The sequence below is a fragment of the Furipterus horrens genome, unplaced genomic scaffold, assembly GCF_987537825.1.
Source record: "Furipterus horrens unplaced genomic scaffold, mFurHor1.1.pri manual_scaffold_4, whole genome shotgun sequence".
Classification (NCBI taxonomy): Eukaryota; Metazoa; Chordata; class Mammalia; order Chiroptera; family Furipteridae; genus Furipterus; species Furipterus horrens.
In genome coordinates this window covers 107,609,186-107,634,201 of record NW_028327174.1, presented here as the reverse complement: position 1 = coordinate 107,634,201, position 25,016 = coordinate 107,609,186, and the positions used below count along the sequence as shown (strand labels likewise).

The following is a 25,016-nucleotide window of genomic DNA, read 5'->3' as shown; positions in this document are numbered from 1 at the left end:
AATTGCATTGCAGCTCAGTTCTCCAGCTGCCCAGTCTTGGTTCTTCTGCTTCACTTAGGAAAGACAAAAGGAGCTTCCTGGATGTCTATGTTTCTTTCTGTGCCATCATTACTGTGGAAGAAGATAGGGGAGGGAAGGAGTTACTGGAAGGGTTCAAATAGAAAGCGAAATAGAGAAGGCAAAAAAAGAGGACGTGAAACCACATTGCTTCCATCTCCTTCACCTCAAGCTCCAGTTATATACAGAAACCGAGAGGAGCAGATGGACCTGAACTGCTTCCCAATGAGGTGATCTTCTGACTTCAGAGTCATATATATATATATATACCCTGGCTGGTTTGGCTCAGTGGATTGAGCGTCGGCCTGCGAGCTAAGTGTCGCTGGTTCGATCTTCCAGTCAGGGCACATCAGAGAAGGAAAACTCTGACTCCAAAAAACCTCCGCTGCCTTGCGGCACACCTCTTCAGGGGAAAGGCTAAGGGAGTAAACCCCGACAGAAAATCCGGAGCCGGAGTCCCTAAGGCGGTTTGACGTTGTAGTCAACACCGGCAACTCCTGCGGCGCACCTGAAGCCAAGCTGTATTGACTCCGTCTTTCCCTTGGATCCTTCAGCTGCGAAGAGAGGGGGGGTCTGCTGCATGGGCAACAGCAGACCCTCCATATCACCCTGCCCAGGCTCTGTAGCTTCAGCTTCACTGGAGAGGACACTCCAGCGACATCGCAAGATGTCGATTCAACACGGGAGGAGACAGATACCGTGTCACTCCCGAGTCGGACTGCACAACCATTCTCGGCGGTGCAGATAGACTCTTAAGAAGCTACACCATCGTCTCTCGAGACGGACGGCTGCCGACGACGATATATATATATATATATTTTTTTTTTTTATTTTACCTCCTAACATTTCTTTTTCTCTATCCACCCTTCAAATTTATGTAAACTACTGGATAATATGAAGATGTTCAATTGTTAGTTTTGAATTGTAAATGAGGAATTAGACTTTCTAGCCCTAAGAGGATCATGACCTCACTTTTCTTCTGCTCTAATCCTACTTTTGGAAAGATCCTGTGAACATATCCTCTGTACTCACAGTTTCCAACCAGCTTCTAGATCAAGCCAGGGTTTTGGCTCCACCAGCTTCCTAAAACAATTCAGCTTCAGTGATCAGTTTGAATGTCTATAGTCACTTACTGTGGCCTAATCATATTGAGACAGGCTTCTAAGCCAGTGCATCTGCACTTTAAGGGTTCCTTTATATCCTGAATGCTGATCATCTTGGTTATGATAACAGCTGTTCTAGTGTCTAGAGAGGTAGGCTCTAGTCACATGTGGCCATTTAAGTTTACTATTAAGTTCATTAATTAAATTAATTGGATGAAATTAATTAAAAATTTTTAAAAAGTTCCTCAGTTGCACTAGCCACACTTCAAGGGTTCAGTAGCCAGCCACATGTGGGTAGTGTCTATCATATAAGACAATTCAGAGATAGAACATTTCCACACTGTGGAAAGTTCTATTGGACAACACTGTTAAATATGAAGTCTTCAGAGTATGGGCCTAACCATATTTTGCCCTGGGTGGACAGAGGTGATTTAGGGTCACACCATTGGTCTGAAGGTCTAGATCAAGCCAGGGTTCTGGCTCCACCGGCTTCCTAAAACAATTCAGCTTCAGTGATCAGTTTGAATGTCTATAGTCATTTACTGTGGCCTAATCATATTGAGACAGGCTTCTAAGCCAGGACAAGCTGAATAGGGAAACAGAGACAGATAGTGAAAAAAGCAGTTTGCAGCCGTGTAGTAAATCCTATCTTCTCTAAACTAAGGACACTTAAGGGTAAATACTTTATACTTCTCCAAACCAGAATATTCTCTTGAGATCCTCACTAAGACCTTCCCTAAACTCCTAGCCTTTAAAACCCTCAAAATGAAGGTCTCCATGCACATTCTCCTCCCAGGAGCCTTTCCCTTCCCCTTCACCACCTCTTTCTCCACAGATGTACATCTCCTAAATCCTAAGGGACCCCACGAGGCTTCCAACCAGAGAGTAATGGCAGCAGCTGCTCACCCCAGGCTAACCCCCTGACCCTTTCCCTAAGGCCCCCCTTTCTCTGACTTCTTTGTGAGCTAAAGCTGCCCCACCAAGGCTCATTTCTTTCCTATAACATTTCCAGAGAGCCAAGGCAGCCCCACTTAGGCACCTCTGTTGCTTTCACTATCCTAAGCCCTTCCTTGTTTCACTGTCCCCAGCTTTAATAAATGTCCATTAAAAATCACCTGGACCCGTGTTGTCAAATCTTTCCTACACCAAGTTAAAAATCCACACTATCAACCAGACCTAGGCAGGCCAGGTCCCCTTTCCAGTAATAACATTGTCTTCAAAATGACCTTTGTCCCTTCTCATTTTATTTTCATTGTCACCATTCTTAATAATTATGATAATGTTGACAATTAAAAGTTACTGACTGTTTTCCCAATTTGAAAGAACATAAGCACCCCTGTGTTCATTGCAGCATTATTTACAATCACCAAGATTTGGAAGCAGCCCAAGTGCCCATAAATAGATGAATGGATAAAACAGGTATGGGACATTTACACAATGAAATACTACTCAGCCATAAAAAAGAAAATTTTACCCTTTGTGACAGCGTGAGTGGATCTGGAGAACATTATGCTAAGTGAAATAAGCCAATCAGAGAACGAAAAATATGATATTTTATTCATATGTATCTAATGAACAAACTGAACTAACAAGCAACATAGAGACAGACTCATAGATAGAGAGCAGGTTAACAGTTCTAGGTGGGAGCTGAGGGTGGAGGGATGGAGCAAAAAGAAAGAAAGAAAGACTCATGGACATGGACAATAGTATGGGAATTGTGGGGGGAAGGAAGGAGGGTAGAGGTGGAAGAGGATATTAGGGATGATAAATGGTAATTGAAAAAATAAAATAAAAATAAACTATTATTGATTAAAAATAAATAAATTTGCATGAGGTGAATTCTCCCCTCCTAAAAAAAGTTAGTGTATTCTATGTGCCAGATACTACGTACTTCTCATATATCATCTCAGTTAATTATTGTAACAATTCCATGAGGTCCACCTCATTCTACAGATGAGAATCTTAGAGTAATCAAGTGGCTTTCCTAAGGCAGACAGCTGGTAACTGCCAGATCCAGGGTTTAAACCAATATTTGACCCCAGAGCCAATCAACTGTTAGATTACACTGCCTTCATCCTCGCAAACTCAGATGGCGGAAAAGTATTTGGCTGCTTACCTGTTCTTATTTCTTCCATTTACAGTTCAGACTGGGTACGGTTGTCAGACTAATTTATCCTAAAGTTTACTTTTCTCCTCAAAAATTTTAATCTCTCTATTTTGTTCTGCATTGATTCCATAGCCTGGCTGTTTTATTTAATTGAGTTTTATTGCTTTTGTCAGCATAAGAAACATCCAAACCTATAAGAATTTTTATGAGTTTGTTTAAGCCAAACTGACTAACAATTGCCTAGAAGCAAAACCTCAATGGATTGAGAAAATGCTTTAGAAAATGGCAGTTTTGCACCTTATTTTATGCATTGCAGTAAAAAGAGGAGGCATTAGAGGGTTACACGAAATCCATTGGTGATAAATTACGGAAGCAAGAGAAAGCAAAGTGGAGGGTGGGCAGCTTTGGGATTGGATGAAAAGGTAAAATGATACACACAGTATAGTTAACAGTCAACAATTAGCATGATAGCAATAACAATGAGGGGATTTGTGGTGTCTGCTGTGGTGTGGTGGTTGTGTCAGGGTTTAGAAAAAAGGGAAGTTACCTGACTTAAGGTAAAGATGGACTTTTTGTCACAGATTCTAGCCTAGGATGTGATTGCCTGCCATGGCCTGCTTTTCGTAAACATGTTTTAATTGCAGACCATCCTGTGTGGTTACTTTAGGCCTCTGAGTCTATAATGTTATCACGCAGGCCTCCCTTGAGCTTGTCAGACTTTCTATGTGACCCCCTTTTTCCCACACTTTAGTTTTATGATTTATAAAAGTGTGTAATTTATTTCAAAATGCATAAGGTGATAACTTATTTTTCAGTATTTTAAAGAGAGACATATATTTTATTATTATTCTTGTATACAATTGATCATGGCCTGGGTTTTAGAGTCCTCTGTGATTTCTGCATGCAACTAACTACAACTTAGGGTTCATCTTTTTTTAATGAGCATCTTCTGCTTCTAATCTCATATTTGAGGAATGTGGTCGTTTTTAGAAAATAGGCCGAGCCCCACAACTGTTTGTTTAATCACATATTCCCTTCAAATACCTTCTGGAATTTTGTACTTATTAATGGGCTTAATAAACACCTACTGGTTAACTAAAATCACACTAAAATAAATTTTAATTATGCTTCAAAATTCTACTAGCAAGAAAGAATGCTAGAAATACTATTCTGGGAAATACAAAATGATCGATTCTATCTCAAATGAATATTACGGTTTTGATATCAAGTTGTTAAGTACATCTTTTAAGAACAATTGTTTTGAGATAACCTATATGTACCACAATATGAATTTCCTTTAGCACTCAACCCATCAGGAAATATATTCCATTTACAGCTCTAGCTGTAAGTGTCCAATTGCTTGCAAATATACTTTCAACATGGTATAAGCCTTGGAAGAAATTACATTAAAATCATCAGAAGTGTAACTAAACTTTGGCTTCTCCATAGAAGCTTTGGAAAATGCATTAATTCCCTCAAGAATGTCAGCTTCAAATATAGCTAATGGAAGTATGAGTTTACATGTGAGTGGAAAGAGAGGGAAGATGCAAGAGAGTAGATACTGAGTTGTGTTTTAGAAAAAGCATTGTTCTATTAGAAGAACATTGATTTGGTTTGGAGTAAAACAATTTTAGTATTTCAGTCCATTCTTTGCTGCTTACTGTGCCCTCTGCAAGTCTTTTCTCCTCTCTCATCTTTATTCTTTTCTTCTGTAAGATGTGGATGATAACTGTGGAGGGCAAAGGAATGACTCTCCCCTGCCCAGAAGGTGTCCATGTTCTAATACCCAGAGATTGTGAATATGTTATGTTACAGGATGAAAGGGGCTTTGCAGATGTGAGTAAAGATATTCACCTTGAGATGGGGAGATCATCTTGGATTATTCTAATCACACAAGCCCTTCAGAGAAGGAAAATTTTCCTGGTTGAAATAAAAAAAACAAAGACAAATGCAGGAAAGATTGGAAATGTGAGAGGGACTCACCCTAATGTTGCTAGCTTTGATGTAAGGAAGAGGCCATGAGCCAAGGATCGGGACATCCTCTAGAAGCTGGAATGGCTTTTAATTGACAACCAGCAAGGAAATGAGGACTTTAGTCCTACAACTGAAGGAACTAAATTTTTCCCACAACCTGACTGAACAAGCAACCGATTCTCCTCTAGAGCTGGCAGAAAGAAACACTGCCCTGCTGACCCCTTGATTTTAGTCTGGTGAGACCCTCGTTGAAGTTTTGACCTACAGAACTGTAAGATAATACATATGTGGTATCTAACTTACTAAATTTGTAACAGTTTGTTATGTGCTATAGAAAACTAACACAATAATACTATTCCACCTCACGTGATTGTTAGATAATGTGTATAAAACTACATTGTGAATTGTAAAGCAGTATACACAGGCTAATTGTTATCATTAATATTCTCAGCATTGTCAGGCTCTATGTTGCTTTTGAATTGCCAACTTTTAAAATGACAGTCTTTGAAAGTAATAATTTGCAAGATACTCAACATATGCTATATAATTTCATCTGTACCATGACCTTATGAAATAGAAAGCATTATGCTATATGTGGGACCTGATCATTAATTTGACCCTGTTGGATTTTCTAAGATTTACATTTCCTTTTTACAATTAAAAACATTTCAATTTGTAAAATTTTTATTGAGTTATAATTGGCATATAGCATTGTGTTAGTTTCAGGTAAGATTTATATTTCTAAAGGTCTATCTTCCTTCAGGAAACAGCATGGGAAAAGTTTAGAAATGTAGTTCTGATCACAAAGTATTAGGAGTAAAATTTTCAGTTTTTCTTTGCTTTGTTTTGATCACTAAAGAAGAAAATAGAACAGAAGTTATCAGAGAGAAAGAGATGCAACACTTGAAGTGATTAAATGTAAGCTATTATCCAGAGTGGTGTTCATGAGAATATGCACAGTCTACTTTCAGATCTTGGCTTGGAAGTTCCCTCCTGCTGAACTGTGGGCTGTGATCAGACTCAGGTCCCAGTGAGCTGTCTACTCTGTGCACACTCTGTGTGATGAGAAAAATTAAAGAAGAATGCTCAGTTTGGAGAGGAGGCTTAAGGTACACGGCTTTAAATCTTGAAATCCCTAACATAGCTCCATGGAAGAAAATGTTCTTTGAAAATTAATTGAAGGTGTTCAGCCTCACAATTGGAAATATTCTCCTAAACAGCCTCAGACTTCAGTCACGTTCTTTTATGTAGTCAAAGAAAAACTTTGCTCTTAGCAGAGAGATATAGCTAGAAATGGCAGGTCATAGGAAGGTAAGCAAACAGGGAAGGTAAGCAGATATTCTGGGCTACTTAATGATTTTGATGCTATTGATGTTAGCGGCATGTGTTCTGAAATTTCTAGTAATTATCTGAGTCTCTGCACTCTTGTCCCTCAACTCTCTGATGCAATGTTTTTGTCTAAGTTTGGGGATATGGATTTTGGAAAATTATGGAAACTTGACTAGGCAAAGTTAAAAAAAAAAACACACCTGTACCCTCATGACCTTAGTTTCAGGGCTGGCCCTGACAGAAGTTATGAAGTAGGCAGATTTCCTTTTTTCTAGAACTTTGCACTTCCCTATTCTCTACTTTTCCATTTCAGACTCTTTCACTCCCAGACCCCAAAATGTTTTTATGTTACCCTTGTCCTTCACAATATTTAACACGCTGTTTTATCCTTTTGTATTCTTGACACACCTAAGGTATTTGCATTTTAATGGAGACCTTGGTAGGCATGGTTATTTCAAAGAAAAGAATTTCTAATGGACACTCTGCAGAATTTAGTAAGGATGTCTTCTTAGAATGTCTCAAAACACTCTTTAGTATGCAGTTGCTTATTTAACCTCAGAATTGTCCCTTTTTCAGCCCAGTAGCTGAGTTTGGATGCTGTAAAGCATCATGGGCACTAGTTGCTTGTTGCTCAATATAATCCACTGACTTTAGGTATTCTAGTTATAATCAACATCTCACTATGACTGTGAGTTATAAAAGCAGATATGATCTAACTAATATTTATTAAGTATTTAAATCCACATTCACAATTAATCCCATAAAAATTACATTATTTTAAGAAATACGGCAGAAATACTGTATCAGGGCCCTTTAAGTCACTATTTCCTGCCAAGCATGTTATACCTTCCTATAAATCTAACACTGACTATAAGGTTGATGCTAATGGTAAGTGTTCAATACATATCCATTGATTAGACCATCCCTAAAACAGCTGCATCTTGTACCTTGGAATAAAACACATGGGAGTGTGAGGGAGGTATAAACTTTCCTCTACCCTTTTCTGGCAGGTCTAATAATTAAATGTACATGAGACAGATTAGCAAGAGAAAATAGCCAAATTTAATACATTCGTATGTATGGGAAACTTGCAAACAGGAGAGAGTCAAGACCCCACATTCATGAGAGGTTCAGAGATAGCAAGAGGGATTGAGGTATATAAGACATTCGGAGCTAGGGATGAGGTAATGAACCTTGGGAGCTTGAAAGTGTCATTGCCAGATGAAAAGATCAGATGCTTAGTAAATAAAAATTTTTTCCTGACATATAGATGGGTCAAAAAGGTTATCTCTTATTATGAGCAAGGCCCCTAACTCAGGTTCTTCTAGGTAAAGGCAGGGGCAGAAGTTTCTCTTGAGACTGAAGCTAAAATTGCCTTTAGCTCAAAACAATCTGTATACTACAGAAGCACATTTTTGGTGGCTCATTTTGAACCCCCATTGTTCTCTCCTTTGAAACTTCCCTGTAAGTTTCACTTTCCGGAAGTTGGGTTGGTAGATAGTTCTGTCTCATTACACCAGGCTCAGTCTTGAGAGAAGTCCAGTTCAATTACACAGTTGTGTCTCATTGCAAATGGGCTGCCAAAGTTAAGACTATGGTGCAGAAAAGCAATGAGATATTTAATAAGAGGTGGCTCGGCTTTACTTCACCAGCCCTTCCTGTGCCTCCACTCACGTCCCAGCCTGTGCACCCAGCTCCCTTCGCCATGGTCGCGCTCACCAAGAATCCGCAGTTCCAGAAGCTGCAGGAATGGTACCGTGAGCACGGCTCTGACCTCAACTTGCGTCGCCTTTTCGAAGGGGACAAGAAACGCTTCAATCACTTCAGCTTGACACTCAATACCAACCATGGACGTATTCTGGTGGATTATTCCAAGAACCTTGTGACAGAAGGTGTAATGCAGATGCTGGTGGACCTGGCCAAGTCCGGGGGTGTGGAGGCTGCCCAGGAGCACATGTTCACTGGCGAGAAGATCAACTTCCTTGAGAATCGGGCAGTGCTGCACGTGGCCTTACGGAACCGGCCAAACACACCCATTGTGGTGGATGGCAAGGATGTGATGCCAGAGGTCAACAGGGTCCTGGAAAAGATGAAGTCTTTCAGTCAGCGTGTCCGGAGCAATGACTGGAAGGGGTACTCAGGCAAGCCAATCACAGACGTCATTAACATCGGCATCGGTGGCTCTGACCTGGGACCCCTCATGGTGACTGAAGCCCTTAAGCCATACTCTTCGGGAGGCCCTGGGGTCTGGTTTGTGTCCAACATTGATGGGACCCACATTGCCAAAACCCTGGCCCACCTGAACCCCGAGTCCTCCCTGTTCATCATCGCTTCCAAGACTTTTACCACCCAGGAGACCATCACAAATGCAGAGACGGCGAAGGATTGGCTTCTCCAGTCGGCCAAGGATCCTTCTGCTGTTGCGAAGTACTTTGTTGCCCTGTCTACCAACACGACCAAAGTGAAGGAGTTTGGAATTGACCCTCAGAACATGTTCGAGTTCTGGGATTGGGTAGGAGGACGCTACTCGCTGTGGTCAGCCATTGGACTCTCCATTGCCCTGCACGTGGGATTTGACAACTTCCAGCAGCTACTCTCAGGGGCTCATTGGATGGACCAGCACTTCCGCATGACACCCCTGGAGAAGAACGCCCCCGTCCTGCTGGCTTTGCTGGGTATCTGGTATATCAACTTCTTTGGGTGTGAGATGCATGCCATGCTGCCCTATGACCAGTACCTGCACCGCTTTGCTGCCTACTTCCAGCAGGGTGACATGGAGTCCAATGGGAAGTACATCACCAAGTCCGGCACCCGTGTGGACCATCAGACGGGCCCCATTGTGTGGGGGGAGCCAGGGACCACTGGGCAGCATGCCTTCTACCAGCTCATCCATCAAGGTACCAAGATAATACCTTGTGACTTCCTCATCCCGGTCCAGACTCAACACCCAATAAGGAAGGGTCTGCATCACAAGATCCTCACGGCCAACTTCTTGGCCCAGACTGAGGCCCTGATGAAGGGGAAGTCGACAGAGGAGGCTCGGAAGGAGCTCCAGGCTGCAGGAAAGAGTCCAGAGGACTTGGAGAAGCTGTTGCCGCACAAGGTCTTTGAAGGAAATCGTCCAACCAACTCTATTGTGTTCAGCAAGCTCACACCATTCATTCTTGGAGCCCTGATTGCCATGTATGAGCACAAGATCTTCATTCAGGGCATCATCTGGGACATCAACAGCTTTGACCAATGGGGAGTGGAGCTGGGAAAGCAGCTGGCTAAGAAAATTGAGCCTGAGCTTGATGGCAACAGCCCAGTAACTTCTCATGATTCTTCCACCAATGGGCTGATCAACTTCATCAAGCAGGAGTGTGACGCCATAAGCCAATAAACTTATGCTGGGTTGCAGTCCCTGTTGTGACTGTCCTTCCCGTCCCTCCTCACCAGAGTCTGCACTGCATGGTCCCGCCCAGAGCACCCTCTGGTCACGGGCTTAGACCACAAGCCCTTTAAGAAGCTGGTCTGGAATTGCCACCTCCACCCTCTGTCCTCATCCCTCTGTTTTACAATTAGCTGGAGTGTTTCAGTGCAGCTGATTTTTCTGACCCATGTTCACACTGTTCATGTACCTGGTAGAAAAATAAAGGTGCCACAAAGGAGGTTGTAAACTCAGCCTCTTGCTTTCTGAGATGGTGCTTTATGCGAGAATTAGCAGGGGAGGTGGGTGGGGCAGGAGAGTGCAAAGGGGGAAAAATGGAAAAACTGAAAAAAAAAAAAGAGGTGGCTCTATAGAAATGAAAGAAAAACAAAGATTAAGCATTGGAGCAGTCTATAATCTTGTTTCTGAGTTGTGAAGGCAGACTCAAGATTTCTAGATGTCTATCTCAAATCATCTTCAGATAGAGTAAAGGCAGGCAATTACCGACTGATAGATTCTCCTGGTGTGCAGTTTGAATATCTCTGGTGATCTCTCTGCTACAAGCATGAAGATTGTCCATATATAAACTGCTGAAGTGATTTCTCTGAAGTCTACTTCAAGTTGTCCACTTTAGCTTGTGTGGCCTTGGAAAACGGGAAGTTTATTTTTAAAAAAATTTATTTTTAGAGACTTTATGTCTACCTAATTTCCATTTTGTTTAATAGTTCATGAAAGAACTTAGTGGTTGTTCCTAACTGGTCAGTGGCCTGAGCAGTGGGGGCTCCAGACCAGTCTTAGTGGTGGGCTGAGTGCTCCAGGCTTCAGTAGGGAACTGCTGAATAGGCACAGATGGCACCTGCATGCCTTCAGGCTAGTGAGTGACCTCAGGCTGAACAGCAGTGAACTTGGGAGCCCGAGCAGTTCATTCACTCTGGAATTCTTTCTTTGTCACAGCCTTTGCAGCAGTGGCCTGCTCTTCTTTTTCAGTCTCCTCAGGATCTCCATAGAAATAGAGGCCAGGCATGACCTCCCATGAGCGCTCACGGGAAGTGGTGCTGCGCATGTGCAGAAGTTCCCAGGCCAGTGTCCACCACATCAGGCCCACCAGGTGAGCCCCCTTCTTGTTGCAAGGGCTGGTAATGTCCACATAGTGCAAAGGAGAGTCTGTGTTACACAGAGCCATGGCAGGCAGGTTGACAGATGACATCTCTCTGAGAGGCCGGGGCTCGGCCCTGGGGTCAGTAGACACCAGAAGTCCCAGCTCCCGGAAGGCTGCCTGGATCTGGTCAGTGAAGGTTCCGGGAATGACGGTGGTCAGCAGCGGCAGTGGGTTCGGTGGCAGCAGCGACCTTTGGCACAGCTCACTGGCCAGTGCTCCTGGGTGATGTGACACCGACAGCAGCAGGGGTTTCAATGGCAACAGTGACACAAGTGGCAGCAGAAGCTTCTGCCAGGTTCTCTTCAGATTACGACGTAGACGCCATCACTTTCCCCTTTGCGGATGGACCGTTCCATTTCCAAGTCAAGGCTGGTGCCACCTAAGTGTGTTCTCGCTGCAAGGAATTTGAGGACACCCTCTCCTTCATTTATAAAACATCAAGGGTTCTAGACGTTGTGAAAGTTTTTCTTTAAATTATGTGGGAACCAACAACAATGCCATCTGGGCTCCTCTCTAGGTAGCACGAAAGGTGGGAAAAAGGCAGTTTTAATTTCAATGATCCCAAGTCAATGGCTGGGAAAACAAAAATGTTAGTTTGAAGGTTGTAGAAAAATATTTACAAAAACTAGAAACTTTATAATTCAGTCCACTTTGAAGGTAAAAGAAACAAAACAAAACTCAGGAGACAATGAATAGCACTGTAATCTAGTATCCTTAAAGGTATATCATAGTTTCTGTCAAAACAATTTTTCTCTCTATAATGACCCTCATTTTTATCAAAGATGGCCAAATTAAGACTATTTACAGAATAAGTCTAGCTTCAATAAGCTTGCCTGATTATTTGCATAAATCCATCAATAATAGTAATCATATAGTCTCTTTTAGATTCACTTTGCTGGAAATTTTCATAAGGAACCTTTAGATTTAACCTGCAATGCCTATAGATTTGGGGTTAATTCTTCTCATCTCAAGGTCCCCAGTGTATCCTGAAGTCTCTCTTTGCATCCTCTGGGAAGGAACTTTTGTTCCTTACCTGGAAAGACTGCTGTAAACCTTGTAATCAAGGGACCAGGCTGCTTTCCCAAAGGGTTTTTATTAGCTTCCAAAGTCAACCTTAATTCCTTCAAGCTTTCTGGTCATATATGAGCCTATGCTTGTCTCTCTCAAATATGACATTCTGGTCAAAGCCTTATAATATAACTACTTTCCAATTGTGTCCTGTTATAAAGAGAACAGATTTTTAATGAACTTATGTGAACAAATATATTGCCATGAAAATAAAAATACTCACTTAGAATTTTCAAATTTGGAGGGATCAATTATAAAGAGAGAAAGGTAAATATTTTAATACTAATGAAGGTGTACATAAGAAATGTTTTAATACTACTAACAGAGGTGTACAGAAGACAAATTTTTTGTATCTGGAAAACAAAAGATATTGAAATTCAGCAATGTATCAAATAAAAAGTCATAAAATTGTAACCTTGATCACCTGTTCATTCAGTCCTGTGTAATTAAACTTGTTCTGCTTGAATCTAGTTTTCCCATTAGTTCTTTTGATGTTGCCTGATAATTAAGGGTGTTAGGGTCAGTGATAATTCCAAAATGTTTCCAAGGCTGTCTATCAAGGCTTGTATGGTTTACTCAGTGAAATGTGTGCCTCAGCGACTAGAGACTTTTGGAAGTTATACCCCAAGCAGGAACCATTTTGTAAGTTTCTTTACACTGTGAGGACATCCGCTCTGTGGCAGGGGAAAGCTTCAACTCGTACAAAAAAACATACATATAACACCAATAACATAACCCAAACCGAGTGCCAGTTAAATGAAGTCCAGCCCAAATGTACTAAGGTGGATGAAAAACATGCAAAAATTGAAAAAAAGCCAGGAAGCCAGGAAGAACTTAACCAGCTGTTGGGTTTCCCATAGCCCCAACTATTCATTTAATTTACAGCCATTATTTACTCATCTTAATTTCTCCAATTCAGGAGCAGACTGTTGACAAGTTATAAGGACATTAGGATGACAAGAGTATGGGGTCATTTCTGAAGAAAGAGAATGGACTTTAATATATGTGCCACTATCTGATACTCAGGTTAAATTGTTTTAGTGTGTTCTTCAATTTTGATGACAGATTCCCAGCAACTTCACATATGTTTCTGGAACTTTATAATGTATGCAAATGGAATATAAAGAAGGCTAAAAGTTGTTTTTTATTTGATAACGCTTCTCCTGTAATTTCAATGCACAAAAACAAGCCTAATTAGTTTAATAGTTCTCTTTTAATGTGGACCTCTTTGGGTTCATCTTGTCTGGGATTCTGCTTCCTACACTTGTGTGTCTATTTCCTTCACAAAGTTAGGGAAATTTTCTGTCATTACTTTTTCAAATAAATTTTCAATTCATTGCTCTCTCTCTTCTCCTTCCAGCACTCTCATGATGTGAATGCTGGTATGCTTGAAGTTGTCCAGAGGCATCTTAAACTATCATCATTTTTTTGGGATTATTTTTTCTTTTTCGTGTTCTGATTGGTTGTTTTGTGCTACTGTACATTCCAAATCATTGATTTGATCCTCTGCTTCATCTAATCTACTGTTGATTTGTTTTAATGTATTCTTAATCTCAGTTATTTTATTCTGTACTTCTGACTGGTTCTTTTTTATGTTTTCTATCTCCATTTTTATATTTTCTATCTCTTTGTTGAAGTTCTTGCTGTGTTGATCTATTCTTCCCTTATAGTTTTTGATCATCCTTATAACTAGCAAGAATGTTTGTATTTATTTATTTGTTTTATTTGGGTTTATTGGAGTGACATTGGTTAATAAAATTATATAGATTTCAGGGGATAACTAGCATTTTGAACTCTGGATCTGGAAGATTGCTTGCCTCCAATTTGTTTAGTCACTTTTCTGGAGTTTTGTTCTTTTCATTCATTTGGGCCATGTTTCTTTGTCTCCTCAAATTGGCAGCCTCCCTGTGCTTGTTTCTATGTATTAGGTAGAGCAGCTACATCTGGTCTTGGTAGTAGGTGTTATGTAGTAGGTGTTTTGTGACACAGATTACCTGGTCAACCAAGTGTAGTCTTCCAGGTGTGTCCCCTGTATGGGCTGTGTGCACCCTTGTGTTGTAGTTGAGCCTTGATTTCTGTTGGCACTTCAGTGGCAGCGATTGACCCCCAGAGTGCAAGGACCAGCTGTGACTACAGCAGAAAAGCTGCTATGCTGGGGCCTATTCCACAGGGAAGGACTTGCTTCAGTGGGTCTCTGGTATGTGATGAGTATGCTCCCCACCCCAAGTTGTTATTGGAGGTGGTTGGGTGGTGCTTCTGAATGGCCTGAAGCTATACATTGGGTATCCTGGCTCTGGACCTCCTTGGAGGTGCGAGTGAAGGTCAGCTCCTGCCTGTGCCGTGCCTGAGGCCACTCAGCATGAGCTATCGAGTGATCTGCAGATGATTGCCACTTTTCTTGGGCTTGGAGGTGCTTGGAAACAGCCATGCTGTGCACTGAGACCAGTTGTTGCTAGTGCTGAGCCTGGTGCCATTTAGCAAGAGCTATGGGGCACGCTGAAGCCAGATGCTGCTTCTTTGGGGTTTGTGGACCTTTGAGAGATTTTTGGAAAGTCTAAAGCATGAGCCATGATAGGCCATTTGTATGGATATGCCACTAGAAGCTGCTTGAGTGGGCCTGCAAGTTGGGTGATCTGGGTCTCAGAAAATCACTAGTGTGGTGTGAACAGCGTTAGCCAGGTTGATGGAGACTCCAATATGATGTCCAGCTGCACCTGCAGGGGGAGGGCTGAGCAACAACAAACAAAGGCTTCTGCTGGTATTTCTTTCTGGGAGAACACTGCCACTTAAGCCCTCTTCCTGAAGCCAGACAGTTCAGTTCATCCTTTATATTCCTGGTGCTTTTGAGCTGCCATCCAGTGCTGAACCTCAGAGTGAGTTGAGTTTGAATAAGTCTGTGTTGGAGCCCTTTAAATAGAACAGCTGGGACTTCAGAAGCCCTCTGTCTCTCTCAACCACAATCTCTGCTGGTTTTCACAGCCAGAAGTTACGGGAACTTCTTTTCCCTATAACTGGAAACATAGGTTGGGAGACTTAGTGTGGGGCTGGGACTCCTTGCTCTTCAGGTGGGACCTCTTTAGCTGAGATATCCCTCACAGCTTTTAACTGCCTTATGTGAATGTGGAGCTTGCTGTTCTGCATCTCTGCCCCTCCTGCCAGTCTCAATGTGGCTTCTTCTTTATAACTATCTGTAGTTGTAAGACTTCTGTTCAGCTAGACTTCAGGTGGTTTTCAATGATGGTTGTTCTGTAGTTTAGTTGTAATTTTGAATTGGTCATGGGAGGATGGGAATACAGTATTAACTTACTCTGTCACCTTGACCAGAACCCAGGAAACCATTTTTATCCATAACAATATAATTATCACTAGAAGTTCACCTAAGAAGAAGCCTTTTATCCTGCTTACATTTATTTTATTTACTTGTTTCTAACACTTAAGTTTAGATTACTGATGAAAATTTTATCATACTAAGTTGCTTTTCTTGCTGACAAATTTTGCAGGAGATAAGATGAACATATTTGACTAATAAACCCAGATAGAATGAAAGTGTTTTTTAATTTTGATGATTCTAAAGATATGCCTATTTAATAAATCAAACTCAAACCAGTTTTAATATCAAATATTTTTCAGATTGCATTGATTCTGAAAAGTATTTAGTTTCTGTTATATTTCTGAGAATTTTAATATAAGCACTTTTTGTTTAAACCAATTTAATACAGCTTCTTTTTTTTTTTTTTACTAAATGAACAAAACCATTTGGAGGCTGAAAATACCACATAACACACATGAATATACACAGACATACACATACGCATTTTTAACCATGAGACAGGTACCATAAATTAAAACTCATTAATTTAGAAAGAAAATAGTTGGACTAAATTAAATTGATCTGCTTAGATGGCTAAGAATTTTTCTCTCTTAATAAGAATTACCTCCCTTAAGTTTGCATTTTAAAAGATGGCACAAATAAGAATTCTTGGAGCAGATCAGATACTCAAAGGTACAGGGATGGAAATACAAGCTTCTCCTAGAAAGACTTTGGTTTCAAGAATCCAATATTTATAAGCCTTTTGAGATGGCTGGGAGAGGTTAGAAGAAAGTAAAAAGAGTTGGTGGACTTTGAAAGTGTCTGGAGCCACACCTCTGGTCCTATAAAGGCTTCATTAGTAAAACAAGGACTGTTGGTTTTAATATAATACCTCAAGGATTGAGTTGCCACCCAAATGGTGTCAAAGGACTGACAAATTCATCTTCCCATTGTTGGAATGTTTCTTTCCCTCTGGGTACATTTCTTATCAGGCTCTGACATTCATTTACAATTTGGCCAAATTTCTGATAAAAAAATTATTAAATCCTTTCAAATAGCTTGTCAGGTTTCAGCTGGAACAAATAGTAAATATTTCTGGCATTAAATTTCAAGGACCCAAGAGTGCACAAAGTTTACTACCTTTTAGCCTTTCCCTATGATAGCCAAAATAAAGCATTTTCATCCTTCACATCCCACTTCCCCAGTGAGACAATTTTTATTTTCACAATATAATCAGGTAAAAGAGATGCAACCAATTAAAGATGAAATGACTTATTTTTTTAAACAAAAAAACCTGTTGAAACATTCCAGTTTTTATAACCTTATCATTCTACATTTCCATATCCTTTTAATGTAATTGTGGCCTGAATCCGGACTTTGGTTTTGGTACCACAGCATAAGAATTCCCTTATTGAGTTCTGGAAATTTCTCTTTCTATCTCTTGATCATTTACCACTCTTGAGGAGAAATGTTTTGAGTCTCTAGCGATGGATCAAGCCATGGGACCCTGGCCCTGTTGTCATCCTTTAACTTGATTTAACCAGCCTGACTTAAATCAAGTGATTACTGGTCAGGTTTCTCATTGCAATAGCTCCCTTCCAGTTGTAAGGGATAAAGAAACCAGTGACTCTTAAACCAGTAGGAGATAATTAACAGATGAATCATGGAAAAGGGGCGAGGAAATGACATTTTGCAGCTCCTCAGATATCTCTGGGATCAAAAGGAGGAAGATTGTCATCACCAAACACAGAGAAGTGGGAAGATGTAGCTAGATAACTTTACAAATAAGTTGGAGATAGACCTATAACTAGGTTACCCCTTAGTTAATCACACCCTGAGTTAAGTAGTTATGTAATCATGTTAAATTGTGAACATGGATTAACCAGTAATGGACAAAGGGGAGAGAAGGAGAGAGGAGGGGGAGCTAATTGCATTAGGAAGGGGGAGCTAATTGTATTAGTATAAAACCAGTTTTCTTTGTCTGCTTCACTTGCACATGCCCCTGGCTGGTGGTGCACCCGACTCTGCAGACTCATGAATAAACACCTGGCTTTGCTGCTGAAGTCCTGCATCCTAGTGTTTTATTGTGAGCGTTTCTCACACAGTCTTTTATATTTCTTCACACTGGGGTAAACAGAAAAGACTTTTTTTGAGGCCCTTGAATTTTGAGGGGCCAACAAAGGGTCAACTTGGTCCATTTAGCCTTTGTTAGTGCTGTACTAGACTTTTGTTTTTAACCCCATCGATGTCTGTTTTATTTAGCTCATTTTTTTCCATTGGCACGTTCCCCATAATAGCCATTTTGATTTTAGATTATAATTTCCTTCAGGGTTGGCAGTAGTTTGATAGGACCCTAGCCATAAATGAAGTTTAGCCCACATCTGTCTAGCCGTATTTTGAAGCTTCCCATCTGACAGTTACCAAGCCAAGTTGTTAGTACATGAAATTTTAGGTTCTTTAAGATTTTATCATTCTTTTTCTTTCATTTTTCTCCTTAAATGCAGGACGACTGTATTTCTAATGTCCTGATTTTTACAACATCTACAAATGTCTAAAGGCAAATAGGAAGGGGTCTTTGAGGATTTTGAGCTTTTTAATTTTGAAACAGGAAAAGCTGGTTTTCATGCTGCCTGTCATCTATCTACCAGACCCAATAAGCAGAGACAGGGATTGAATCTTTATGGGCGCTTTATTCAGGTGGTTGGGGATCTGAGAAGACTGTGGGTATGTGCCCTAACAGACTATCTTAAATTCCATTATAAACAGGACCTCTTATAGGAAGAAGAGTAGGTTAGGGGTTTGGAATTCAGGAAAAGGTTAATGGTATAATCGGATAAAAGCTGCAGCATTCTTTTATCTGTGTCCTGGGCGGTGGTCACCCTGGAGGACAATGGCTCAGATACCATCCTGATGGCTTGCAGGCCCCCTGAGGCACAGAGGTGGAACTGCTTATGGTCTCCTGGAGTCAAGGTGGGTCATACCTCCAGTTCCTGAAACAATAGCTTTTTACATACATTGATTACTAAGCTTATTAGCTGTTACCTGAAACTAAAATTCTCCAACATTTGAATCCTCCATCAATTTATGTTTTTTAGAGAGTGAGGAGGGGAGACAAACAGAAGGAGATAAACATTAATGTGAAAGAGAAACATCAATTGGTTGCTTCTACTATGTGCCCTGGCTGGGGACAGAACCTACAACCTAGGCATGTGCCCTGACCTGGAACTGAACTGGCGACCCTTCGCTTTGTGGGATGATGCCCAATCAACTGAGTGACACCGGTCAAGGGAGGACTTTGAGTTTTCTTCTAATTTCTGTCCTTCCATTTAATTAAGAGAATCTTTATTATAAAAATGAGAACTAAGAGAAATCTTTCTTTCTTTCTTTCTTTCTTTCTTTCTTCCTTTCTTTCTAATTTAGAAGTTTTTTGAATTAAAAGAATCCATCATCTGGCCTTGATGGTAGTATTTATAGCAACTCAAACCAATACTGTGGTTGTAAGAGGGATCCTCTTCCCAAAAAGGGTGGAAAAAGATGCACAGGAACATTGACTCCCAGAGTTAGCCTAGGAGAGATGGGAAGCCCTGTCTTTAAACAGCTGTTGTAAAGCACAGGGAATCATGTGCTTTCCCTCCTTGAACAGAAAAAGGTTTAAGATTCCCTAAGATCAGATCCACAGCTGATGGCTGTCTGCCAGATGCACATGCATCATCCAGCTGGCAAAGATAACAAACCATCTTTGGGAGGAGCAGGATAGATGCAGAAAACTCCCTTGAGAGCTTGTCATGGCTGGAGAGAAAGCAAGGTGCACTTTGGCAAGCAAGTCCTCTGGGTGGTAGAGGCCAGAGAAAATATTCATAAAGCCAAGATCTCAGGACATATGTATAAAAATACAGAAGGAAAGAAACCAGACAGAGGAAAACAAAATCCATGAGTACTCATTCCAAATAACCAAGAGTCACTAGCCCAAAGAACTAGTTTCATAAATGTTTTCTCCTGCCAATCTAAATTTAAGAGAGAGAAGAAGATTCACACCACTTTTGCTTCCACTAGATCCTGCAGACAGAGACCTGGGGGTGTGCTGATATGGTAAGAATCCTTAGCTTTTGCCTGCCTGTGTCAGACACCCCAGGATATCCTCATCTGCAGCACCTCCTGGGAAAGCGCAGGATTCCAGCCAGTAAATTTATTTTGCTCCCAGGAGTTTATTCTGCTTCCAGAAGGATCATGGAAATGGTGCTAGTTTCTTATATCCATGGCTGTTAGTGAATGATAGAAGTGTATGAGACATGTGATTTTTATTTTTTAACTTTGTGCTGGAAAAAAGTGTTTTATATTTGTAATGTTCTCTCTCACACACACCGCCCCCCTCGCCCCCCAGTTCCAGATAATCATTCTCTCCTAGGTGTGAGTTACTTTTGGATTCAAGTGTTCTTAATGCTCTTTTGAAAGATCTCTAACTGACTTTGCACCCCAGGGAAGACTGGAGAAGAGGGACTAATTTGTCAGGGGCATTTTTTCTTCCCACCCTGGGTAAATCCGTGACTGCTTGCTTTTCCTGGGAAAAGAATTCAACTCTTGTTACAATTGATGAGGTAGAAATTTAGGACCTTCTTTTGGATCCATTAATATTTAATTGATTTTGTCACTTCAGTGTCAGGACAATGTAAGTATAATAAGTTATAGCTGTTTGGATTTTTTTAAGGCAGGGTACATTTACAGTATTATTCCAACAACTTAGCACTTCATGCTAAGAGTACCAAATGATGACATATCTGTACTATGTGGTTGTCTAAAAGCCATAAGTCTTATGGTCATTATAGACCCCTCATGTATAATTCATCACTTAAATATACCCATTTTACCTCCCACATATTTCTTGTATATGTCACTTTCTCTCTAGTCCCACTGTTATTGCTTTAGTTCAAGCTCTTGTCATTTTTATTTTTGTTTATTTTGACATACTTTCATATTTTTAAAAAATGGCAAAATAGTAGAACTCCATATATCCTTCATGTAAATTTTCCAAATGTTAACATTTAATCATATTTCATTTTTCTTTGCTTTCTTTCTATGTATTTTTTCCCCTGAACTGTTTGAAAGCAGATCTAAGGCATCTTTACTCCCTAATACCTCATATAGTTTCCAAAAAGAAGAACTTTTTACTACATAACCACAGTAAAAGAATAAAAAATTAGGAGAGTAACATTGATATAATATTATCATCTGATTTAAAGACCTAATTCAGATTTTACCAGCATGCCCCATAATGTCCTTGCAGCAGCAGAAAATCCTGTATCATGCACTGCATTCATTTGTCATGTCTCTTTAGCTCCCTTTTAGCAGGATCAATCTCTTAATCTTTCTTTGTCTCCATGACTTTGACATCTTTGGACTGGCCCATTATTTTATAGACTGTCTCTCAATTTGAGTTTGTCTAATGATCTTCATGATCAGATTCAGGTATGCATTTCTGGCAGTAATGCCAGGGTTGTGGTGTTGCGTTCTCAGCGAATCATATAGGGAAGCACTTGATGTTGATTGTCCCATTATTGGTGATGTTGACTTGACCACTTAGTCAAGGTGAAGTCTGCCAGTTTCTCTGCTGTAAAATGACTGTTTTTCCCTCTGTAATTCAGAAGTGTCTCATGGAGAAGCCTTTGATATTTTTCACCAGAAGTACATGATAGCTCCGTACTATCTTTTGTTACCCTTGCCACATCTGCGTCCCATCCTGCTCCATCCTGTGTTACGGCCTACAAGATTGACCTGCGTGAACCATGTCATCTTTGTCCTCTTGTTTGGAGTTGGATTTGGTCAATGGTGAATCCTGTGTAACATCCGAAAAAGGTGGAGAGTGAGCTCTGGAAATCTAACCTCGTAGTCTCTCTCCCGTAGGTTTCCTCTTATAGGAGAGGTGATGTTCCTCACTGGAAGTCAGGGCATCTTGCAGGCAGCAACTCTGGGTTTTGTTAACTCCCCCGCCCCTTCTTGTCTCAAGCCTAAGGGGTGGAGCACATGTCCCTTGTATTTTCTTAAAATTTTCCCACATCTTTGTAAACTCTCCTTATATTTTCCAATTTGAATATCATCCAATTCCTGAATGGAGCCTTATGATAAAGTTCTTATTGCATCGTTACTTTCTTTGCCATTTTCTCTCAGTTGCACATACAGCTGGTGTTCCACAGTCTCAGGCCCGACTTGTTTTTATGTCAATCCTGACTCATAATGTACTTTTATGAAAAGTACATTCAATGTCAAAGGCACCAGTGAATTCAATCTAGGATGAGCTTTTCTGCTCTGCAGCCAGTCCTCTACATGCCTAGGGACTTTCCCTTACTCCCTCATATCTGGCATAATTTGTACCAGCAAACTTATGCCTTTTGCTTTGGTTTCCTGCATAGCATCCTGACTCCATCCTGGGGGTGGAGTCCTCCTCTGAACTGCTTTTTTTTTTTTTTTAACTAGAACTCTAATATCTTGCTTCACTCTGCTGGCTGATTTCTACACAATGCTAGACTCTCATGCCCAGACTACCACATATTTGGGGGGACCCTGTTTGTAGTAAAATATTTTCCCAGGTGTGACTCCATTCTTCAGTTTGCCCTACCAGACCTCTCTCCATAATTTTCCACCTTGTTTCTCCCTCCACTCTCCATACTGATCTATATGGACCTACTCTTGCCTTCTGGCTTCTGGCTGGGTTTGGCCAATGAGGGAGCTATGGTGGAAGATCCCAGGGTGTAACTGAGTGAGATAAAGGTATTTATAACACCAGCTTCTTCTCTCTGGGATTACGTTGAGTTGCTTACCTCCTTCCACTGAATGTTGGAGCTCTTCTCCAGGTGGTTTTCTGCTTCCAGATTCCAGGAGTTACTTCCACTCCTCACCCCTTTTGGTTTGAGGATGGTTACAGCTTGGCTGGGTATTGGGTTATTTTTTTTCCTATGTGGCTTAGTTATACCTTTAGAATAGATCTTATATCAAACTTCACTGAATTATCTTAACCTGGGTATGACAAATGATTCCTTCTGGAACCCTGACTGATATAGGTTTTATCGTGACAGACACATCTGTCGTGGCAGATTATTGATTGCCTGAAACTTCATTTTGCCTGACTTTACCTGCTCAGTGGATCTCAGATATTGATGACTGCTGCAACCAAGCTGGAGGATCACTGTGCCCCATTGGACTCGTCACTTGACTGTAGACTACCTCCTTGGGCACCAGTCCTGCACCTGGGTCAGTTTCTCCCAGCTTTGTTCCTGCCCAGTCCTGGCTTCATTCCCCTCATCACCTAATGCTGCTGAAGTATCAGCATGCCTTGCAGCAGAAGCAATGCGTGCCCAAATGCAAACACGAACCTGCCTGTTTGTAAGCTACGTGAGACAGACTTTTAGTCTAGACCTGCCCCTTATTACGGTAGAACAAACCCCAGAAAAGTAGCCTTTTAATGCAATTCCCTTGTGGATGTAAAGATCTGTCTAAAATATGTATCTGAAAACTAATGAGGACATGTTTTTCAATATGGTTATGTAAGTTTGTAGTTGTTTTAGATATTTGAAAATGAGTAAAAATGAGCTTATTAGGATTTACTGCCAAGAAAATCCTGTACCTTGGTGACTCTACATACCTCTTCATCAATGGAAATATTTAAAAGTATTTTAAAAATTGAGCTAGTAGCTCATGTGATAGTTTACTTAATATCTTGATATTAATTGATGCTTTATTATTTTATACTGTCATATTTTAATATTTTTAGCTTACTGTCGTTTTAGGGTAATAAAAATTTCACATAACCCAGAAATGTGTCTTTGTATCTAAAATTGTGGAAAGTACACAGGATAATTTGTAGTGAAATGTTCTAAATTACAATATGTTACTTTGAAGTATTTTTGATTCAAGTTGCATCATGAAATCATTATACATAGAGTTTTCTAGTCTGTTATTTTAATAGTATATCAACTGGTTGTTGGTAATTTGTAAAACTCTATACCTTTTAAAGGGATATCAGCTGTTATGACATTTTGGACTTACTAATTGTACTCAATTTTAAGTTGGTAGGTTTGTTATTTGGCAGGCTTTGCGGTTTGTCTTGTGTTAAATGATTGATCGTCTTAGTCCAATTCCTAATGGGTTTGTGCTTATTTCTGTTGAGGTTGGCATTAATAGGTCTTCTTAGCAAAGATGCCAAGGACTGACCTGGAATAGACTCTACATTAATTTTCAGCTTTGAAGATGTTCCTTCTAGGTCAGGATTGAGGCCAACTAGAAGCACCATGTAATGGGGCAGATTTATTGTCACTGCTGTGCTTTTTACTATTCTGTTAATTGGAGGGGCCATCAAAACTAGTCAAAGATATTAAATAAATTCATTAATTGGAAGGTCAGCAACATTTAGGATCTGACTTGGAATATTTTAAGCCCCAATCCATTCATACTAAAGATAGATATGGAAGGAATTTTCAATAGATTTCATAAGCAATTGTGTGGATTCCTGATTATAGCCAGTGGTTTAATATTGAGAGACTAGCTGTTTTGTACGACACCCCCATCAGTTTTATTGAAGGATAATTAACAAATATAATTGTATATATTTAAACTGTACAATGTAATTATTTGATATACATATACATTTTAAAATGTTCACCTCACATGTTAACTCTTTTTTTTTTTAATTTTTATGGTTAAGATCTACTCTGAGTAACTTTCACATATACAATACTGTGTTATTAACTATAGTCCTGATGTTGTACATTAGATCCTCAGAACTTATTTTTCTTGTAACTTGAAAATGTGTGCCCTCTGACCTACATCTCTTTTGTCTGTGCCATCTATTTGACCCTTTTTTTGCTATTCATGCAGTTACCAAAGAATAGGAGAAGAAGTGCCTGAAATAAATGGATAAAATTAGGTTTTAGTATTATCAGTTACATTATATTAGGTATAGTAATTTCACCCTAGTTAATTCAAGAGCTGTCTGCATTCACCTGCCATTTGAAGTAGAAGCATAGAATATTAATGCTTGGAGGGACACTAGAAATGATTGGTTCAACTCTGACTTATAGATTAGGAAAGTACTTGGACAAGTCACAGCTCACTTGGCCTCAATTTTATAATAATTATCTTATTCCTTAAAAAATTATCTGTGATAACATGATGTAATAATTCTGTTTGCAGGTATATTTTTGAAATTGTTGGGAGGGGCAGTCTAACATTTTACTAATTGTTATTTTACTTGACCAAGGTCACGGTAATGAAGTAGAGGATAATTGTATAAATATCAGGAGTAGGGAAGAAGCAAAACTAATTAAAATATAGAATTTTCTATTCCTGCTGCCTGGGTCTTATTGAAATATTTGCTTCTCTACTGCCTGACTTCTTGTAAACTTGGTTTAGTTTATTGCTAGCCCTCGACCTGGGAATCTATGCTATTTAAATTTGTTGTGTTATACAATATTGAAGGCAAGTGGAAAAATAAAAAGGAGCCTTGTGCTAAA

General features: G+C 40.2%; 2 pseudogenes; one reads left to right on the top strand and one right to left on the bottom strand.

The window, feature by feature from the left end:
- The first annotated feature begins 8,213 nt into the window (after positions 1-8,213).
- LOC150012630 (glucose-6-phosphate isomerase pseudogene) lies at positions 8,214-10,233 on the top strand (annotated as a pseudogene).
- Positions 10,234-10,677: 444 nt separating this feature from the next.
- On the bottom strand, positions 10,678-12,875 carry LOC150012629 (small ribosomal subunit protein uS2 pseudogene; annotated as a pseudogene).
- Between the last annotated feature and the right edge of the window lie 12,141 nt (positions 12,876-25,016).